At 41.2% G+C, this 17,889-nt stretch overlaps 1 protein-coding gene across 2 annotated transcripts in view; it reads right to left on the reverse strand.

The window, feature by feature from the left end:
- The window catches only part of RAPGEF5 (Rap guanine nucleotide exchange factor 5), a 183,732-nt gene that overhangs the window by 83,017 nt on the left and 82,826 nt on the right, over window positions 1–17,889 (reverse strand). The gene's annotated exons all lie outside the window — the stretch shown is intronic.

The following is a 17,889-nucleotide window of genomic DNA, read 5'->3' on the forward strand; positions in this document are numbered from 1 at the left end:
CTGAAAAAAAAATATCTCCTCTGGCCAAAAACAATTTTGTCTAAGAACAACCTTCACAGAATTTGCTGACAATGTATCTCATGATTCTATTTTCTTACAGAAAAAAAAAAAAAGGATATCACTGGCAAGCTAGACCTGATTAACAGAGCAGCTAAGGGAAAGATAAAGTAAGCAGATGTATGTCAAGGTGAGCAGTGGTTTAAATTTACCAGATTCCAAGGTTCTTCCTAGCAAACACATCCTGGCAGAAAGAGAGTATTTGAGTTAATGATCATTAGTTCTTTTAAAAAAATCCTAAGAATAATATGATTAATAATTCAAACTAAAGCCTAAATAGGACTAATACGGCTCATCATCCCCAGACTTAGAAAATCTAGGTCAAGTCTGACTTCCATAGTGTGAAAGCAAACACAAAGTTGTTATGGAATGTGGTCAAACTCCCAGAGAAAACCAATAAACGTGACAAGATAGAAGGTTCTGGCTGCTAGAGAAGAACCATACTTACTGAACTTTACTTCCTCTAATAATTATTATCATGTAAAGTAAGTTTTCTGTTAACCCTACAATTAGGGCAAGGCTAGGACTCTGATCTGGGCCAACTTCAATCTAATTCGTGTACATTTTATTTTCCTAACACTCTTTCTGATCTAATATCAGTTCACTACAATTCAGATCCTCTTCTTTGCTTCATACAAGACACTCCTCATGTGACCCTTGAGAGTTATTAAATCACACAGGTGTTTTTTGTTGTTTTATTTTAACATAAAATCTTAAATTTTATTAAATCTTTCTCATTAAGTCCTCTGGTTCCAATCCACAGATTGTGGGTGGGGAAGGAGAGGAGAAGGGCAAGGAGAAATGCCAGGACAAGTTCTACCCTGATATTTGTTTCATGAGAACACGGACTTGGTCTGTCTTGCTCTCTGCTGCCCCTCCATCCAGAACAGCACTGCCTGTAAAACGAATGAACGGCCTGGTGAGCGACAGATAAGCAGACAGATACTAGACATCAGAGTGGCCCAAGGGCAAGGACCGAAAGGTTGGCAAAGGCTGGGAGGAGGAGGTTCAGCACAAAGAGATAGTCCAAGGAGCAGGCTAGGGTAGAAAGGAGAAATTTCAGGAGGGAGTTAAGGCCTAATGAGACCCTAGTTTGGGATGGGGTTGCTGATTACTTGCAAGGGAGCAGTCAACATCCTTTAGCATCAGCATGTCTCAAGTATAAACAAGATAAAACACCTGCAGCCACAAACAAGGCGTGATGTCAGCCGCAGTCGTGGGGTAAGGCTGCTGCACCCCATCGCTTCTACAGCCCCTTAGTCCCAGATATGGTGGCTATTTCATTCTGCTAAGACTTATGAGTTACACACACTCACCCTGGTTACTGAGTCCGGGGGAATGTGCAAAGGCTTGGCTGGGTTGGGAAGTCACTAAGACTTATCCTTTGGCTTCAAGAAGCCTAGGTCAAAGGGCAACTGAGGGTACTGCCTTGTGCATATACGATCTGACAGAAGCCTATTAGAAGGTAATTCAGAAGAAATGGGGATGCCTTCAAATTCTAAATTAGATCATTAAGTATCTCCTAACATGACTGAGTTCACTGGAGAAAAACTGTCTATCAATACTTTGGATATGAGTTCCATCAATCCACAGCATCCTTGGAGAGGGTTTGCACAACATGTTTACAACAGACTCTTACTTTGCAAAAAATGAGATGACTTAGTGCTGGGAACAGTGCTAATTTCCACTTCTCATTATTGGTATATCTCGATGGCCCTCAAAATCCAAAACATATGTTGCCTGAGATTTAAAACAACTAAAAAATCTGAAATCTTGTTTGCTAGGCAATTTTACTGAAATGGCAAATACAAACTGTAGAAATACGTTCTTGTTCCTAAGAATTTTCATATCATTTTGTGTGTGTGACACACACAGGCAAAGTTATTCTAAAGGGAAAATATCTATATTGACACTTTCCCCAAGCAACCTAAAGATGAGATGAAAACCTATGGTAAGTTATGACTCAGACAAAATTTCTACTAGTTGCAGATATGCTTGTCACCTGGGGTTTGAATAATTCACAGTAGCAGTTTTACAGAATCTTTTGAAAATCTGAGTAAAAAGAGGATGGTGTGGATTTTTACAGCAGCACTTGATAACCCCCCCAACTGGTTCCTATGGCACTGGTTTCTCTTCCCAAATTCCTCTTGCAGGAAATGCAGTTTTGTCTGGAAATGCCTCCTGAATAAGTAAAGATCTAATTTATAAATTGAAATTATTTGAGAGAGCAAGCTGTTAACTGTGACCAGACCCAGGAAAAGTATTTTTCAATTTAAAAAGCACTGGATCCATGAAATTTGCTGAGTAGATATTAAGTGTTCTCACCACACACACATATACACAGAATTGAACATAATCTCGTGATGTATAGATATGTTAATTAGCTTGATTGTGATAATCTTACAACGTATGCATACATCAAAACATTACCTTATAACCTTAAATATATACAATTTTTGTAAATTATACCTCAGTAAAGCTGGAAAAAGTTCTAAATAAAAAATAAATATAGTATAAAGTAATACATTTAGAAAATGGGAAGGCTTCAAGGCAAGGGACTCTATAACTCTTTCCAAATGTCTGCTGTGTGTATATAAATGTGACTTTCCAAGTGTATGCCTGTGAACACGCGCGTGTGTGCGTGTGTATGCACGTGAGTGCACGTATAACTTTAGAGAGGGCAGAGCAGTAATAAAAAGGTCAGCCTCAGTCCTTATGCAAGTTATGGAATGAAAAATTCCTAGTTTCCGTGGCAACTGCAAGATCACATGGCGTGGGAGCAAGGGGATACAAAGCATCTTAAGTAAACACTCTTGTTTTCCATGATTTGCACATTCCTTGGTGTTCTAAGAGAGACACACCTAGGTCTCAGCAACAACCACCGCAGAAACCTTATTTCACAGTGTGAAACGAGACTATGAGACAAGTAGGACTGCATCACTCTTGGTTTATTGTGCAGTCATAGAAAAAGTTGGTATTAAAACAGGATGAGAGAATTTAAACTGCAATGAAATACCACTACAATTGTTTGAAAGATAAAATTAGGAGAAAAAAGGAAGACGAGGTTAAAATAAAGAAGAAAGAAATCTGGTTACACAGGAGTAGGTGTTTCTCCCTTTTTCTGGAGTGAAGGATGGGTGTGAGAAAGAGAATAATGGATTGAAAAGAAATGGAATTACTTAAGTGATAATACAGACCAAAAAAAAATCATCTATTTTCCTGAATGTTAACGTGCACTTAGTGTACCAAACAGGATTGAAATCTTCAATATACAAACCTGCCCAGGTAAGATCCTTGCTCCATGAACTGTGACTCACTGAAGCTTGAAAATTTGTTTCTACCCTTTACCAAGTATGTGTTCTCCTAAAGACATGTCTGCAGTTACCAACTGAAGATTGGTGAGGAACCTCCTTGTCCTTTCTGCCTGTCATTTCCAGGCTAATCCTCCCTGGTACAAAACATTTATTTTAAAATTTTAAATCTCCAATGAACTGGAATCCTGGAGCAGGCATAACTTTGGATTTGCACAGATTTGATTTGAGTGCTTGAACTTCAGAAACATTTCAAATCACTCACATTTGCCTTCTCTACAGAAATCAGGTCCACAAATACCAATTAAAAGCCTCATGCTAGATGCTGGGGATAAAAGCTCAAATAAAACATAGAGCTTATCCTCAGAGAAGAAATATTCTTTCTGAGAGACAGGGGAGAGATAAAAATTTGCATTAAAAACAACAACAACAACAAACAAACAGTGGTTTGGAGCAAGGTTGTGGATAGTGGTTAATGAACTGAGCTACTATAAATAGACTAATTTCTTCTTATTTCTAGAAGTTCAAGACAGTAGGATCTAGAAGTTTTTTTTTTAGTTTGTCATTATCTGAGAGTTATATATCTCAATCCTCCTCAGGACATTGTAAACTCAGAAAAACAACTACAAATATTTAATGACATGGCTTGAAATGTTGCTTCAACACCCTGATAGCAGAGCTACTTCTAGCTGGATGCTAGATCACCATCTGTCCCATACCAACTGCATTTCACAAAGAGAAGATTTTTCAGAAATTCTATCCACAGGAGTATTTTTAGAACATAAAAGAACAGAACGATTTTTGGCATTGATAAGCATAGTCAATCAGAGTAAAAAATGGCTAGTCAGGGCCTCCTGAGTAATCGATTGGCATCCATTTTAAAATGGCAACATTTTCCCCCAAAGTATTTAACACTCAAAAGTATGAATGCTGCTAAACTGGGGAAAGTGGGGTGGGGGATGTCATCTTCAATTTAAGACAGGAATTTCACAACCAGAAATCTTACACCTCTAATCTCCGACTTTTATAGATGAGAAAACTGAAGCTCAGAGAGGTAATATTACTCACTAAGTTTATATCTGGTATATTTAATTTGGAGGAAGTCTGTTAACAGTTTCAATTTCTCAAGAATACAATGGATTCTTTTTTTAATGCTGGCAACCATTAAAAAAATCTGAAAAAATGAAAAAATCTGCATGTGATAGCTGATGGAGAAATTTTACTTTTATATTATAAAAATAATTTCTAGCTATATTAAAGACCTGAATAAGAAGTGTAACTCTAGAATAGAAAAAAAATAAAATTAAGTATCTAGCTACAGAGTGGGAAGAACTTTCTAATTCTAAAGGCAATTTTTAAAGTTAAAAAACCTGAATAAATACTTTGGCTCATATGTGCATTAAAAAAAAAAAGAAGAAGCCTGGAAAAACTACATGTAACAAATACGACAAAGATTTATGTCCCTAATGTATAAAGTACTTATTCAAATTAGTGAGAAAAATCACAATAGAAAAAATGGGCAAAGGAGGTGAACAGATTACAGAAGAAATATGGATGGATTGATATTAACTGCAAGTATTCAACCTCACTAGAAAAGAAATGTAAATCTGAATAAGATAATACTTTTCCTTCCTATCAACCCGACAAGAAAGCTTAGCTTCTCCTTCTAAGAATCATAATAATCAATATTGGTGAAAGAAAGAAAGAAAGAGAAGTCGCTCAGTTGTGCCCGACTCTTTGCAACCCCATGGACTGTAGCTGACCAGGCTCCTCCGTTCATGGGATTTTCCAAGTAAGAATACTGGAGTGGGTTGCCATTTCCTTCTCCAGGGGATCTTCCTGACCCAGGCAGGGATTGAACCCAGGTCTCCAGCACTGCAGGCAGATGCTTTACCCTCTGAGCCACCAGGGATTCTCCAATATGGGTGAGGGTGTCACAAAACAAATACTTCAATGGAGTGTTGATGTTTACAAAAACTGCAACAAGCTTTATGAAGAACAGTCGAGCATAAAGCATAAAAGATTAAGGCGGTTCATACCTGTGAGTAGTAATTACTCAGCTAGGAATTTACCCTTAAGAAATATAAACTTAGATAAAGATTTTGCTAGACATGTGCATCCCAGATTATTATAACTGGAAAAATTTGAAACCCTATTTGCCCCCGAATGGGAAGCATAGATAAATAAAGTCTGTTATAGAAACATAAAGAAAGCCTCATAATGCACGTGCTGATATGCTGGAGACAGTGAGGAGAAATCCTGGTTAGTTCTCACTAAATTTTTCTTTTCTTCCTTGTAGCTTTCTATTATTTCTAAATTGTCTGCAAAAATGCGTGTATTACTTTACAGTTAGTAGAACAAATGTAAACAAAAATGTCTCTAACAGAAAGAAATATGCTATAAATTCTAGCAAGTTGCCTGATGCCTTGTTCTTGACTGTTAAACATCCATAAATCTCCAGAATGAAGCTTGTTTTCAAAAACAAATTCAATTTTAAACAGGTCAAGAACAATATACTAATTTTAAAAATATTTTGTAGCTAGAAAATGGGGAGAGAGGAAAATGGTCAATGCCATTTTCCAACAATATCTAATTCTCCTTAGATACAAGACTTATGATGTCTGCCATTTATGATGTGTGTTCTTACCTGGTCACAATGCCAGGAAGTAAAAGAGATGATGTTTAATTTAGCAAATGCCTCACAAGAAGGTGAAGAAACAATTTTCTAGAAACAGACACCTTACTCAAAGTACACCCCTTCTTTTCTTCGGTCTGCATATTCAGTTCAGTTCAGTTCAGTTCAGTTGCTCAGTCGTGTCCAACTCTTTGTGACCCCATGAATCGCAGCACGCCAGGCCTCCCTGTCTGCAAATTACCCCTCTTTAACGCCCTTGTCTTTGTTTTCAATCCCCCTCCCTCACCAGCGGTGACGAGCAAATCCAGTCTTGCTCACTTATGTCTCTGTTCTAGCGTGTGTGATGCCTGGTTCATCAGGGCTTAACAAATGCTTTTCTCAATGAATATAGGCAAGAATAAATTAATCTTGGCCAAGCATTTAAAAAATTTGCTCTATATTTGAAAAGGAGAATGTTCTACTGAAATTAAAAATTGTTTAGGCCCTCAACAAAGTGAACTTTATGTGTCAAAGCTGAATGCCCACTGTTGGTAGCAGCAAGCGAAACAGTTATCTGGCTGTCTCCAACCTAGTAGGATTTTTCCTAATCATTCCTACAAGTTCAAACAGGGGAATCTGAAATAAGCTGCTAATGGTAGAGAAGCTAAGCATCTGACTGATGTGAGATGCTAGGATCGGTCTGAAGACCTCGAGGCAGTCAAGTGGCTGAATCCCCCAGAATTGCTGGGTCTTCCCATCTGGCTAAGGAACACACACTGAATTCCCTCTGGGTCTTCTGTAGGCCTGTGCTACCCAACTCTTCCTTCTAGGGTCCCCCAGACTGGGAAGTCTGCAGTCTGCCATCCTCTACCACTTGGAAGGAAAAGACAGCATTCCTGACTTTTCTTCTGGAGTGATGTGATCTTAAAACTTAGGTTTCGGTCAAAATGGGCCCAACAAAACTCTCACTGCCCTCTTCTCCGAAGGTTCTGGCATGGCCAGATGTGGTACCTAAAAGCAGAAGTCAGAGCCAAGATGCCAAAATGGCAAAGCACACAGGGTGGGGCCCAGGGGGATCAGCAGCTACAGATGTTGACTCTACCTAGGGCCACCTGGATCTTCACGAGGAAGGATTTTTACAGGGTGTGGCAAACTTGCCCCAGGTCTCTGCAGATTTCCTCCATATGCCAAGATCATGAGTAATACCAAAGGACAGGAATTTGAGATTTACTAACTTCAGATAGAAGTGGGATCTACTTAAAATTAGGATACAGGTCAGACATGATTGCTAACTTACAATGGAAATGGCATTTAACAGCTCAGCAAGTCTTGAGAGGCATCTTCCCACAAGCATCTGGCATTCAAGTATATTCCTTAAAAGACAATCAAATAAGATTGGCTCTCTGCTTTGTTCCAAACTTTCTTCTCTCAGATTTTAAGGGTTAGTTAGAATTTGGCCTCACTGGGATATAGATGGGGAAACAGTGGAAACAGTGTCAGACTTTATTTTGGGGGGGCTCCAAAATCACTGCAGATGGCGACTGTAGCCATGAAATTAAAAGACGCTTACTCCTTGGAAGGAAAGTTATGACCAACCTAGATAGTATATTCAAAAGCAGAGACATTACTTTGCCAACAAAGTCATCTAGTCAAGGCTATGGTTTTTCCAGTGGTCATGTATGGATGTGAGGGTTGGACTGTGAAGAAAGCTAGGTGCCGAAGATTTGATGCTTTTGAACTGTGGTGTTGGAGAAGACTCTTGAGAGTAGTCCATTCTAAAGGAGATCAGTTCTGGGTGTTCATTGGAAGGACTGATGCTAAAGCTGAAGCTCCAGTACTTTGGCCACCTCATGCGAAGAGTTGACTCATTGGAAAAGACTCTGATGCTGGGAGGGATTGGGGGCAGGAGGAGAAGGGGATGACCGAGGATGAGATGGCTGGATGGCATCACGGACTCGATGGACATGAGTTTGGGTGAACTCCGGGAGTTGGTGATGGACAGGGAGGCCTGGCGTGCTACAGTTCATGGGGTCGCAAAGAGTTGGACATGACTGAGCTACTGAACTGAAGTTCAAAAGCTCCCGTTCTCCACCTGGCTGGTATATCCCTTAACCTCAAACCTGTAGGTACAATCCAGCACTAACTCAGCCACGCATGCTTCTGTCTCTATCACTGTATATTCCAGTCGTACGCACTGGGAGAGGAGACAGTATTATCCCCATGGCTTCAATTAACCTCTCAGTTCCCATGATTTTAGAGTTATATCAAAGTATTGTTTTTCACAGAGGTAATTTTCAGTTCTGTGCTTCCCTATGGATATTTAATAAGCACTGAATGCCCCAGTAACTTTTTGTTGGCAAAACTGTTTGTGCCTGCTTTTAGGACTTGCTGTGTTAGTTTTCTGATGGGGTAACTGCTTCCCCAGTGGCTCAGTGGTAAAGAAACCGCCTACCAATGCAGGAGATGAGGGTTCGTTGTCTGGGTCAGGAAGATTCCCTGGAGAAGGAAACAGCAACCCACTCCAGTATTCCTGCCTGGGAAATCCCAAGGACAGAGGAGCCTAGCAGGCTATAGCCCATGGGGTCACAGATAGCAACAACTGCTAACAAGTAGAGGAGAAGCAGTTCAACAGAAATGCTTACTGGAGCAAGGGTCATTTCAATCAGGCTAGCCTCTGTTAGAGCCCCACAAAATATAACTCCAGAAACATAGAGTAATAAAAGCACAAAGACTAAATTATACCTTTCTCTAACAAACCTAAAGGCTTGCCGATAATGACTATTTTAATTAATGATCTTTTGCTTCTGATCACAGAGGCTAAAAAGGTATACATCTTACTAGGAGAAATATATCAGAATATTTCAACATCTTTTTGTGATTAATGAACTTTAGACAGAATTAATTGACTGTGAAGTACTTACTGCCCATTTTAGAGGATACTCTTTATAATCCTATTTAGCAGTTGCCAGTTTTTGAGTGAAACTTTTTCTTATCCAGTCAAGATACATCATATCAAAAAAGTTCTTATCAAAGCCTATGCTTCTCAGAGGAAAACTCCAGGATACTCAGATTGATTGCAAAAAACACCACATCATCAGAATCCCCCCAAGTTATAATAACAGTAAGGTCACTGAGCTGGGAGAAAGTGACAGCTTCTGTCAACCATAAAATTCAGTTTGGGATTTTATTAGGTACCGCACCATCTGGGGATCATTAGAATTCTTTATTCACAAGAGTACCAATAGGAAGCTTGTTTTACCTCTGTAAATCCTAGCCAAGGCAAGATCAAGAAAGGTTCAACGAATCATCCGTATGATTTTGATTGCACAGTGTCAAAATTTTAACTGGACACCTTCTACCTCACCCCCACCTGGGAGGGCACTAAGATGTGCTTCTGGGACTCAATGAGTTTTCATGAGCTTCCTTGGAAATCCCTACCCCAGGGCCACTTCCTGCCGTCTTAATTATCTTATTATCACCATTGTTCACTCCCTCTCTGTATTTCTTGGATCTAAAGGAGCCCCTTTACTCTGACTCAGCTCACCTCGATCATGCCCAGTCATTCCTGGAACCTGAACAAAGAGGACATTTAGAAAGTTTTGTTAAAACTATTGAGCCTTGTTCACCTAATTACGGACAAATGTACAATAAATGAAGAGACATGCTATATCTTCTTTCTCCATTTTTTCCCCCTTAATACAGGAGGGAGAGGTTGGAAAAGGAAAGAAAACCCTGCAAAAACCTATTCCAGGTAGACCTAATGAGACAGCATTAACTTCAAGACACCCAAACAAGTCTTTTGTTCTTCAATAATGAAGTGGGTGATTTTTTAAAAATTAAAGACAAATTTGTATGTACTGACAAACAAGAACATGGTCATGTTTTAAGTAAAATATGGGTATTTAACATGATTTATTAGAAAAATATGTGCTGTACATTTGCCCACAGTCTGCTATGTTCTGTTATGATATTTTCAGCCATCTTCTATTTTTGCTCTCTTAAAACAACATTTAGGGCTGCTGTATGCCAGATGGAATTTTTCCTTTCCACCCACTTCCCACTGCAAAAGGAAAAAAAAAAAAGGTTCTTTGCATCCCACATGAAAATCTTTTATAAATTTCTTTTCCTCATCTTTATCAACTGAAGTATCTGAATCACTCAGAAATCACCAAACTCTGGCTGAAACAATATGCAGCAAATATTATGCAGCAAAGTAAGTACATTTAATGTGAACATACGTGCCTGCTGGGTGTTAATTAACAGAAAGTATTCATATTACACGCAAGTTCAAAAATCATTCTATGAAACAGGAATGAATCAAAGTCAATTTTTTAAAGAAAAATGATGAGGTGGTACACTTTAGAGTAAAGCTATTTAGTTAAGAGCTGAGCTATAACTGGACATTCTGTCTTCACAGCAAAGCTTTGACATTTATGCTGGCTACTGTTTTACGTAAAATCAAGAGAGGTCTGTGAGGGAAGGCGAGTCAGAAAGCTTTCAAATGAGTGAGTGTGATCCATTCTTGGCTGGCAAACCTGTTCCCACACTGCAGCAGAGGAATCTCAAAAATTCAAATCTAATCATCTTCCTCTCGTTTAAAGTCTCCACAGGGCTCTGTATCACTCTGAGCACCCCGTCTTTGACTCAGCGTGCGAGTAAGGCCCTGCCTCCTCTACCCCCTTGCCCTCCCTGGGCTCCAGCCGCTTGGCCCCACCTGCAGAGCTGCAGCGCCCTCTCCGCACCAGCCCTTCCTGTCCTCACGCGGGTTTCTCCTCTGCCTGGGATGCCTGCCCTGCCTCACTTCTTCTAGAACTCTTCTGACTCTTCAGATCCTGTCTCTTCCTCGGGGACACAGGCGTGTCTCCCTGGACCAGCTGAGTGCCCTGTGACAAGCTCCCATAGCATCTTGGAGCTTAGCATGCAGGTAACTGGGAACTCAGGGCTTCCCAGGTGGCTCAGTGATAAAGAATCCACTGCCTGCCAATGCAGGAGACACAAGAGATCCCTGGATCAGGACGATACCCTGGATCAGGGAGCTCTCCTGGAGGAGGGCATGGCAGCCCACGCCAGCATTCTTGCCTGGAGAATCCCATGGACAGAGTCTGGTGGGCTACAGTCCGTGGGGTCACGGAAGAGTTGGACAGGACTTGGCAGCTAGATAACAGTCACTGTGAACTCAGCCTCAGCCTCATTTCTTGCAGTGTTGCCTCCCCCAAAGCACTGATGTATCAGGACAGTCTCTGGGGGAATCAAGACACAGTGTACATGAGTACCTGTGTCTCCATGTCTCATTTCTTCAGGCCTCAGTAGTACACAGCTGTCATGAAGTACAGTCCATCTCTCTATGAAGGGCTGTCCATCTGTCCATGCATCTTTTCTTTATCCTTTCGTCTTAAACCGCTCATTATACATTCAAATGAAACCAAACCACCAAAGATTTCTAGTGTTAATTCACCAGATGACAACCTACAAAGTATTAATACTGTTATATTCATGCAGATGACGCCTTGATAGGGGTAGAGAAAAAAAAGAATATAAGGTTGCCAGGGGTCTGGAGTGAGGTATACCACTGAGAGGACCAAAAGTTGAGAAAAATACTTTATTTTTCAGTATTTCAATGGTTCACCATATTTAGTATGATTTCTCCCCCTGGAGGAGGGCATGGCAACCCACTCCAGTATTCTTGCCTGGAGAATCCCCATGGACAGAGGAGCCTGGCGGGCTACGGTCCATGGCGTCACAGAGTCAGACACGACTGAGCAGCACAACACAGTACTAGGATTTCCCAAACATACTAAAGATAATATGACTATTTTAACATTACAAGTAGAAGAACTTGATAACCTGGTGAGCAGCACTTGTACCATAGGAAATCCAACATCTGCTAAGAATATGAATTTGATAAACCAAACTAACTGAGCCAGGATCCATTTGCTTAACTGGGCATTTTTAAAAATAAACGAGTATCTTCAGAAAAATAAACAAATACAATAACGACAAGTTCCTCTCTGCTTAAACTGTTAAAAACTGAAGATAATATTTTTTAAATGTTGAGACTTGCAACAGGCTTCTTGTGAGACCTAAAAACCCCAGCTAGTGGGCAGATGGCTCTGACAGACAGTGGGAGCTCAACCACTGAAGTCCCCTGGCTGCCTGGCTGCCGATTTTATGACGGAAAAAAAATGAAATAAAATAAAAGCAGGATTTAAAATGAACCAAACCTCCAAACCTTGCTTTTGAAAAAGGAAAAGAGATTCTCTATGGATTGCTGCAACTGTTAAAAAGTTTACCAGAGGGACTTCCCTCTCCCTGAACGTCTGTGAAATTATTTAAACACTTCGTTTAACAGTGTCTTGAATGGTGCACTGGTTTTCCATGTGTGAATTTTATCTCCAGCCAGACTGTAAACTTCTTGGAGGTAAGACCTATCTTCTCTATCACTTTCGTGATTACTCTGATTAAAATTAATCCTGATTAAAGATGAACTGAAACAGCTCACTCAAGGAAGCCTATTTCCTCTAAAAAGGTATGTATGTAAGTGCCAAACCAACACAAAGTTGGGATTTTTTTCATTAAGAAAAACAACATGGTTTCTGCATAGAATTTCTCAGTAGTGGGCCACTTAATATGTTATGACTTGCCTATTGCATTTGAACTCTGGCTTTTGAAACTAAGCAATGATGTGATAACACTGCACTTGTCTTTAAGTAGTTCTTGGTTAAACTAAATTACTGGCAAACTTCAAATAATGCCATGATTGCTCTTTAATTTTACTCACCTCGATGTATAAAGCAAGTCTGATTTCACATAGAGCATAAGGAGGGTTTTCATTTTATATGAAGTTTTTTTTTTTTAAAGTAAGAGACTAAATGAAAGTTGGGGAAATGCAGAGACCAACTTTTAGACTGTGACATAAAGAGTAGCAGAGCCAGAATACTCCAGCCCACTTCTGCCCCAGGGACACACGGGCAGCAAGCCTTTGGACGCCCAGTGAGCCCTTTGACGCAAGCAGGGCTCCAGGATGAGGCTGCAGGAAATGGGGGAGAGGAAATTCCGGTTTAAGTTGAGAGATAGGGACCCCAGCCTGGCAGCAGACCCTGCCAAGATTCGGTTTCAGAATGTGTAAAACCTCCTTCCCACCCATATTTCATGAGTGAATTGGAAAAGGGGAAGGAAGTAGGGTGGGTCCCAGACTCAACAAAGGGACTAAAGAAAGCGGCTTGGGGAGGGGGCAGGACACAGACAGGGGCCCTGTGGAGAGCAAGCATCGCTAGGCACGGCTTTCACGCACGTTTCATAGACTTGCGTTTCTGCAGTGTGGAAACTGGGAGGTCGAGTTTAGGAGCTGCGTGTTGCTACTCCTCTTCTGCAAGATAATACACTACGAAGCATAAACGACATTTCAGGAAAAGCTGAGTTTCAGTCTTCCGGTAAACAGTGCAAAGGTGTGGCAGAACACAGCAGCCACGTCTAGAGTTGTTCTTCAATCCGACTGCTTCATAGACACTAAATGTGAACATATACACTTTAGAAAGTTAAGCTAGAACTCAAAAGAAGCCTGTACCTAAGCATCCCTTTTCTTCCTTCCTCCCCATACTTCACCACCACCATACTTTCGATTCGGACTCGTCCTGTCTTTTCCCCAGGGCTGTGGTGCAGGCGGCCGCCCTTTCTCAGGACCGTCCTGCCATCTCGGCTCCGGCCCGCATGCCAGGCTCCCTGCGGGGCTGATGCTGAGCGAGCAGGCGGCCGGGCAGTCGGACTGGAGTTCCCACCTGGCCCAGCTCTGCTTGGCCACTCACCAGCCTCAGCTTTCTGACCCATCACACTGAAATAACATCATCTCCCTCACAGAAGGGCCCCCTCATCCCTCTTTTTTTTTTAATGAAAACTAACAAAACAAGTCAACGGCTCCTCATTATTTGTAGAATGAAGTGAAACGTGTCAGCCCTCGAAATCGTCCACAGCCTGGCCCTGATCTCGTTCCTCACTAACTTTTCCTTCTCCTAAATCTTTGCCTCCATCTCCCTCAACCCCACTCTTGGTGCTCTGGTGACACAGAGTGGTTTCAGTTTCAAGGGGAAAAAACACCTTGTGTCTTTTCTAACGCTCGTCTCTCTGCCAGGAATGCTCTTCTTCAGTTTGGATTGTTTTGTTCCAACTTCAAACCCACTTCAAGGTCCGCATCAAACTCCACCTCTGCCATGAGAAAGAAGGCTGCTGGCCCAGGTGAAAATCCTTGCTGTGACACCCATGCAGCTCTCTGGGGATTATTAGCACTGTCTCCTCTTACCACCGTTAGGTGCGTCTGTATCTCCCCTCCACACGTGACTACACCCCTTCAGGGAAGAACCAGCATAGTTATTCTGGATCCACTACATTAGCTTTAATAAAGACACACTAAATGAATAAACGACCAAGGATACTGCAGAATAACAGTATAGAAACACCAGCTCAGACTAAATGGATCAGGAGAACACCTCTAAAATCACGCTTAGTTCTGAAGGAGGTACACACATCACTGCAGCCAAAGCCAAAGCGTTGGCCAAATAATTCAGCTCACTTTGAGGTTACCAGAGATTCTCTATGCTTAAGCTATCGGCCAAGTACCTGGGTCTCAGAAGCAGCAGTCTCCATACTGTTAGCCAAAAACCCATCTGATGATTTGCTGATGAGATAAACACTGTGTGTTGTAGCATCTATCTCAGATACCTGAAACAACAGCAGGACGACAAGGCAACGGAAATGGCTACAGAGCTTTTTGGGGAAAATGACCAACCATTCTGGTGATAAAGACAACTTTCTCATGTCTATACCACGAAACTGTAGTTCAAACTTCAAAACTGCTTAGTATAAATTAGCACACACATCCTCCCATCACCAGTCTTCAAACGCTGCCAAGTTTACCATCTAAAGACTCATCATCTGTGACCTTCTCATTTCCCAGAGTTGCCACCCTGCTTCAGACTTACATCTCTCACCTGACTCACAACAATATCTTTCTAAGGGTTCTCTCCAGCGTTTCCCTCTCCCTCACTCAATTTTTCCTCTAAACCAATGCCAGAGGGATCTTACAAAGACCACATCTGATTATGCCGCTTCCCTCCTTTGATGGCTTTCCTTGGCCAGAAAAGCAAGTCTAAACTGCTTAGAGCGGGTTGCCAGGTCTTTCACAACTGAATTCTATCCTCCCTCACAGCCCACCCCACCCCAACTCCTTTCCCAAGAACTGCCCAGGCTCAGCTCACATACCTTCTTGACAGTCCCTCTGTCTTAAATGCTCTTCCCTGCCCTGCCCTTCTATGACCTTAGTCATCCTTCCAGGTCAAGCTCAAAAGTTCCCATTTGGTAAATATGCTCCTTCCTCTATGGATATAATCATAGAACTAAGACTAGAAAATATGCCTACAAAAGAGGCAATTTCTTTAAAGAATTAATGACCAAATATTAAGCTCACTCTAATATGTTTATAAGAAAGAGCCCTTTCTGTCCCCTTCTTAAAGTTCTCACATAATTTTCAACACTTAGGAATGAGTGCTGGCTAATATTGTCTACAGCCTGTTAATACAAAATAGGAAAAGTAAGTGCTTCCTGAGAAACTTGTGATAATTATACATTTAACTTTTTTTAAACTTCAGAAATATCCTGGCAAAAGCAACAGAGTGAAGCATTTCTCTAATTTCATCCATTTTTAATCATGGCATTTACTTGTTTAAGAAGATATTAGATATGCCTACTCAGAAATCTCAAAGCCCCTTCAATTTGTAATAAGATGCACCAGCAACAAAAGCCTTATTCTATCAAATTCATGTCTATCTCTGGGCTGCTGCTGCTGCTAAGTCACTTCAGTTGTGTCCGACTCTGTGTGACCCCATAGACGGCAGCCCACCAGGCTCCCCCATCCCTGGGATTCTCCAGGCAAGAACACTGGACTGGGTTGCCATTTCCTTCTCCAATGCATGAGAGTGAAAAGTGAAAGGGAAGTCGCTCAGTCGTGTCCAACTCTTCGCGACCCCATGGACTGCAGCATACCAGGCTCCTCCGTCCATGGGATTTTCCAGGCAAGAGTACTGGAGTGGGGTGCCATTGCCTTCTCCGCTATCTCTGGGCATAGCACCTTAAAGTAGCTTTCTCTTTTGAATGCTTATGTACAAAGAGGGACATGGTTTATGGCACTGGAGAAGCAAAGTCGTTCACTAAAAAGAATGACTTGACAGGCATCAGAGATTCTAAACTCAAATTTTACCACTGTCCACTTAAATAATTTTGGCTCAGGAATGGTAGATGAGGTAGTTGAAGCATTTGAGAATCACAAAAGAAAGGAAATTTGTATGTAACTCTAGGGTTTGGTCATAATTGTTATTGTTTTAAGAGTAGGAAACGGCAGAACTAGGTTTACATTACATAAACTGCAGTTTCCTCTGTATATTCTGCGTGTTTTCATGGACAAGAACAGATGACTGATGCTGAAAAGAAAGTGAGGGCAGGAAAAATGAAAATGCTGCAACCAGCTCATGGACACTGAACTCAATGGGCAAGCAAAGGGATTGCTAATTCGAGTGCTTAAGACAAAAGAGTGAAATAATCCAGCAGATGGTTTTTATTCTTAACAAACAACTGTAAAAGGTGCAGGAAGCATCTAGCGTCAAAGGTTCCATTTGGTGGCGCACTGTGGGAGTCTCAGCCTTGAGAGCTGATCAGTTCAGCTGATGTCAGCTTGAAGGAGGGAGACCACAGAATGACTAAGTTCATATTTATCCTGAAGGAAGAAAGATCCTTCATATTCACCTTTTCTGACTGTCAGCTTCAGCAGGAAAAGTCTAAAGAGAAAAGGCCATCATTCCACTGTTTATTTATACACCATCTTTCCCCTCAGGAGGACACACTCTTCAGAGCTGTTAATGCATCCTTATTATGACATTCATGCAAGAAGTAAAAAACCATAGAGTTCCTTTTTACCCTCTTAAAATGAAGGTTTAAAGAGAACAGTGAGTACACAAATATAAGCAGAGTTGCAAACCTTCTACCACTAAATTTCCATCTCATGGTCAAAGTCCTTAACAGCAGCAATTTCAGATTTGTTACTGTGTATTTGGAGGGTGTTATGTTCTCATTAACCGTAACTATAATATTCTGGATTAAACTAATAAGGCAAAGGCAACACAGGTACCTTTTTATTAAGCGCAAAGCTGTCTATGGCCTAAGGCTGGTGATTTCTGACCTTGGGGAAGGGGGAAGGGTTACTCTATTGGTTTGATTTTAAAAGATCTCTCCCTCCCCTCGGGTTGTCACTGATCCACTGAGTCGAATATACAGTCCACTGTATAGTGTGCTCAGTTGCTCAGTTTTGTCTGACTCTGCAACCCTATGAACTGCCCCAGGCTCCTCTGTCTATGGGATTTTCCAGGTAAGAAGACTGGAGTGGGCTGCCATTTCCTTCTCCATTGCATGATACATCATCCTTCTTAAGGACCACTAGGGAAGAGAAATGCTCTCAATTAACCTAGGGCAAGTTTTCATAACATCAACTGTTAAGACTCATTCCGATTTCAGAAATGCTAAGATGTGTGTGGAGGGAGGGGGCAAGCACATCCTGAAATCGATAAAATATAGCATATGAAAACGACTGCTCTTCTAACTAAGATGAATCAAAAGGAACATTGTTTTGAGAAATTTAAGACATGTGCCGGGATATTCTATGGATGCAGAAGAGGTTTAGGAGTCAGTCTTCCATATAGTTAACGTTTGGAGTGTTTTTAACAACGCAAAAAGTTCCTTAAGTAGTACCCACTGAGGTGAAGGCCCCTGAGACGTCCACTCAAACTTAAAGCCAACAGTTACCTCTAAGACAACTGCGACTGCAGGCTCTGAAACTGCCTAATTATTCTCCCCCTTGAGACACCGACA

The sequence above is a fragment of the Oryx dammah genome, unplaced genomic scaffold (genome assembly GCF_014754425.2).
Source record: "Oryx dammah isolate SB20612 unplaced genomic scaffold, SCBI_Odam_1.1 HiC_scaffold_18, whole genome shotgun sequence".
Classification (NCBI taxonomy): domain Eukaryota; kingdom Metazoa; phylum Chordata; class Mammalia; order Artiodactyla; family Bovidae; genus Oryx; species Oryx dammah.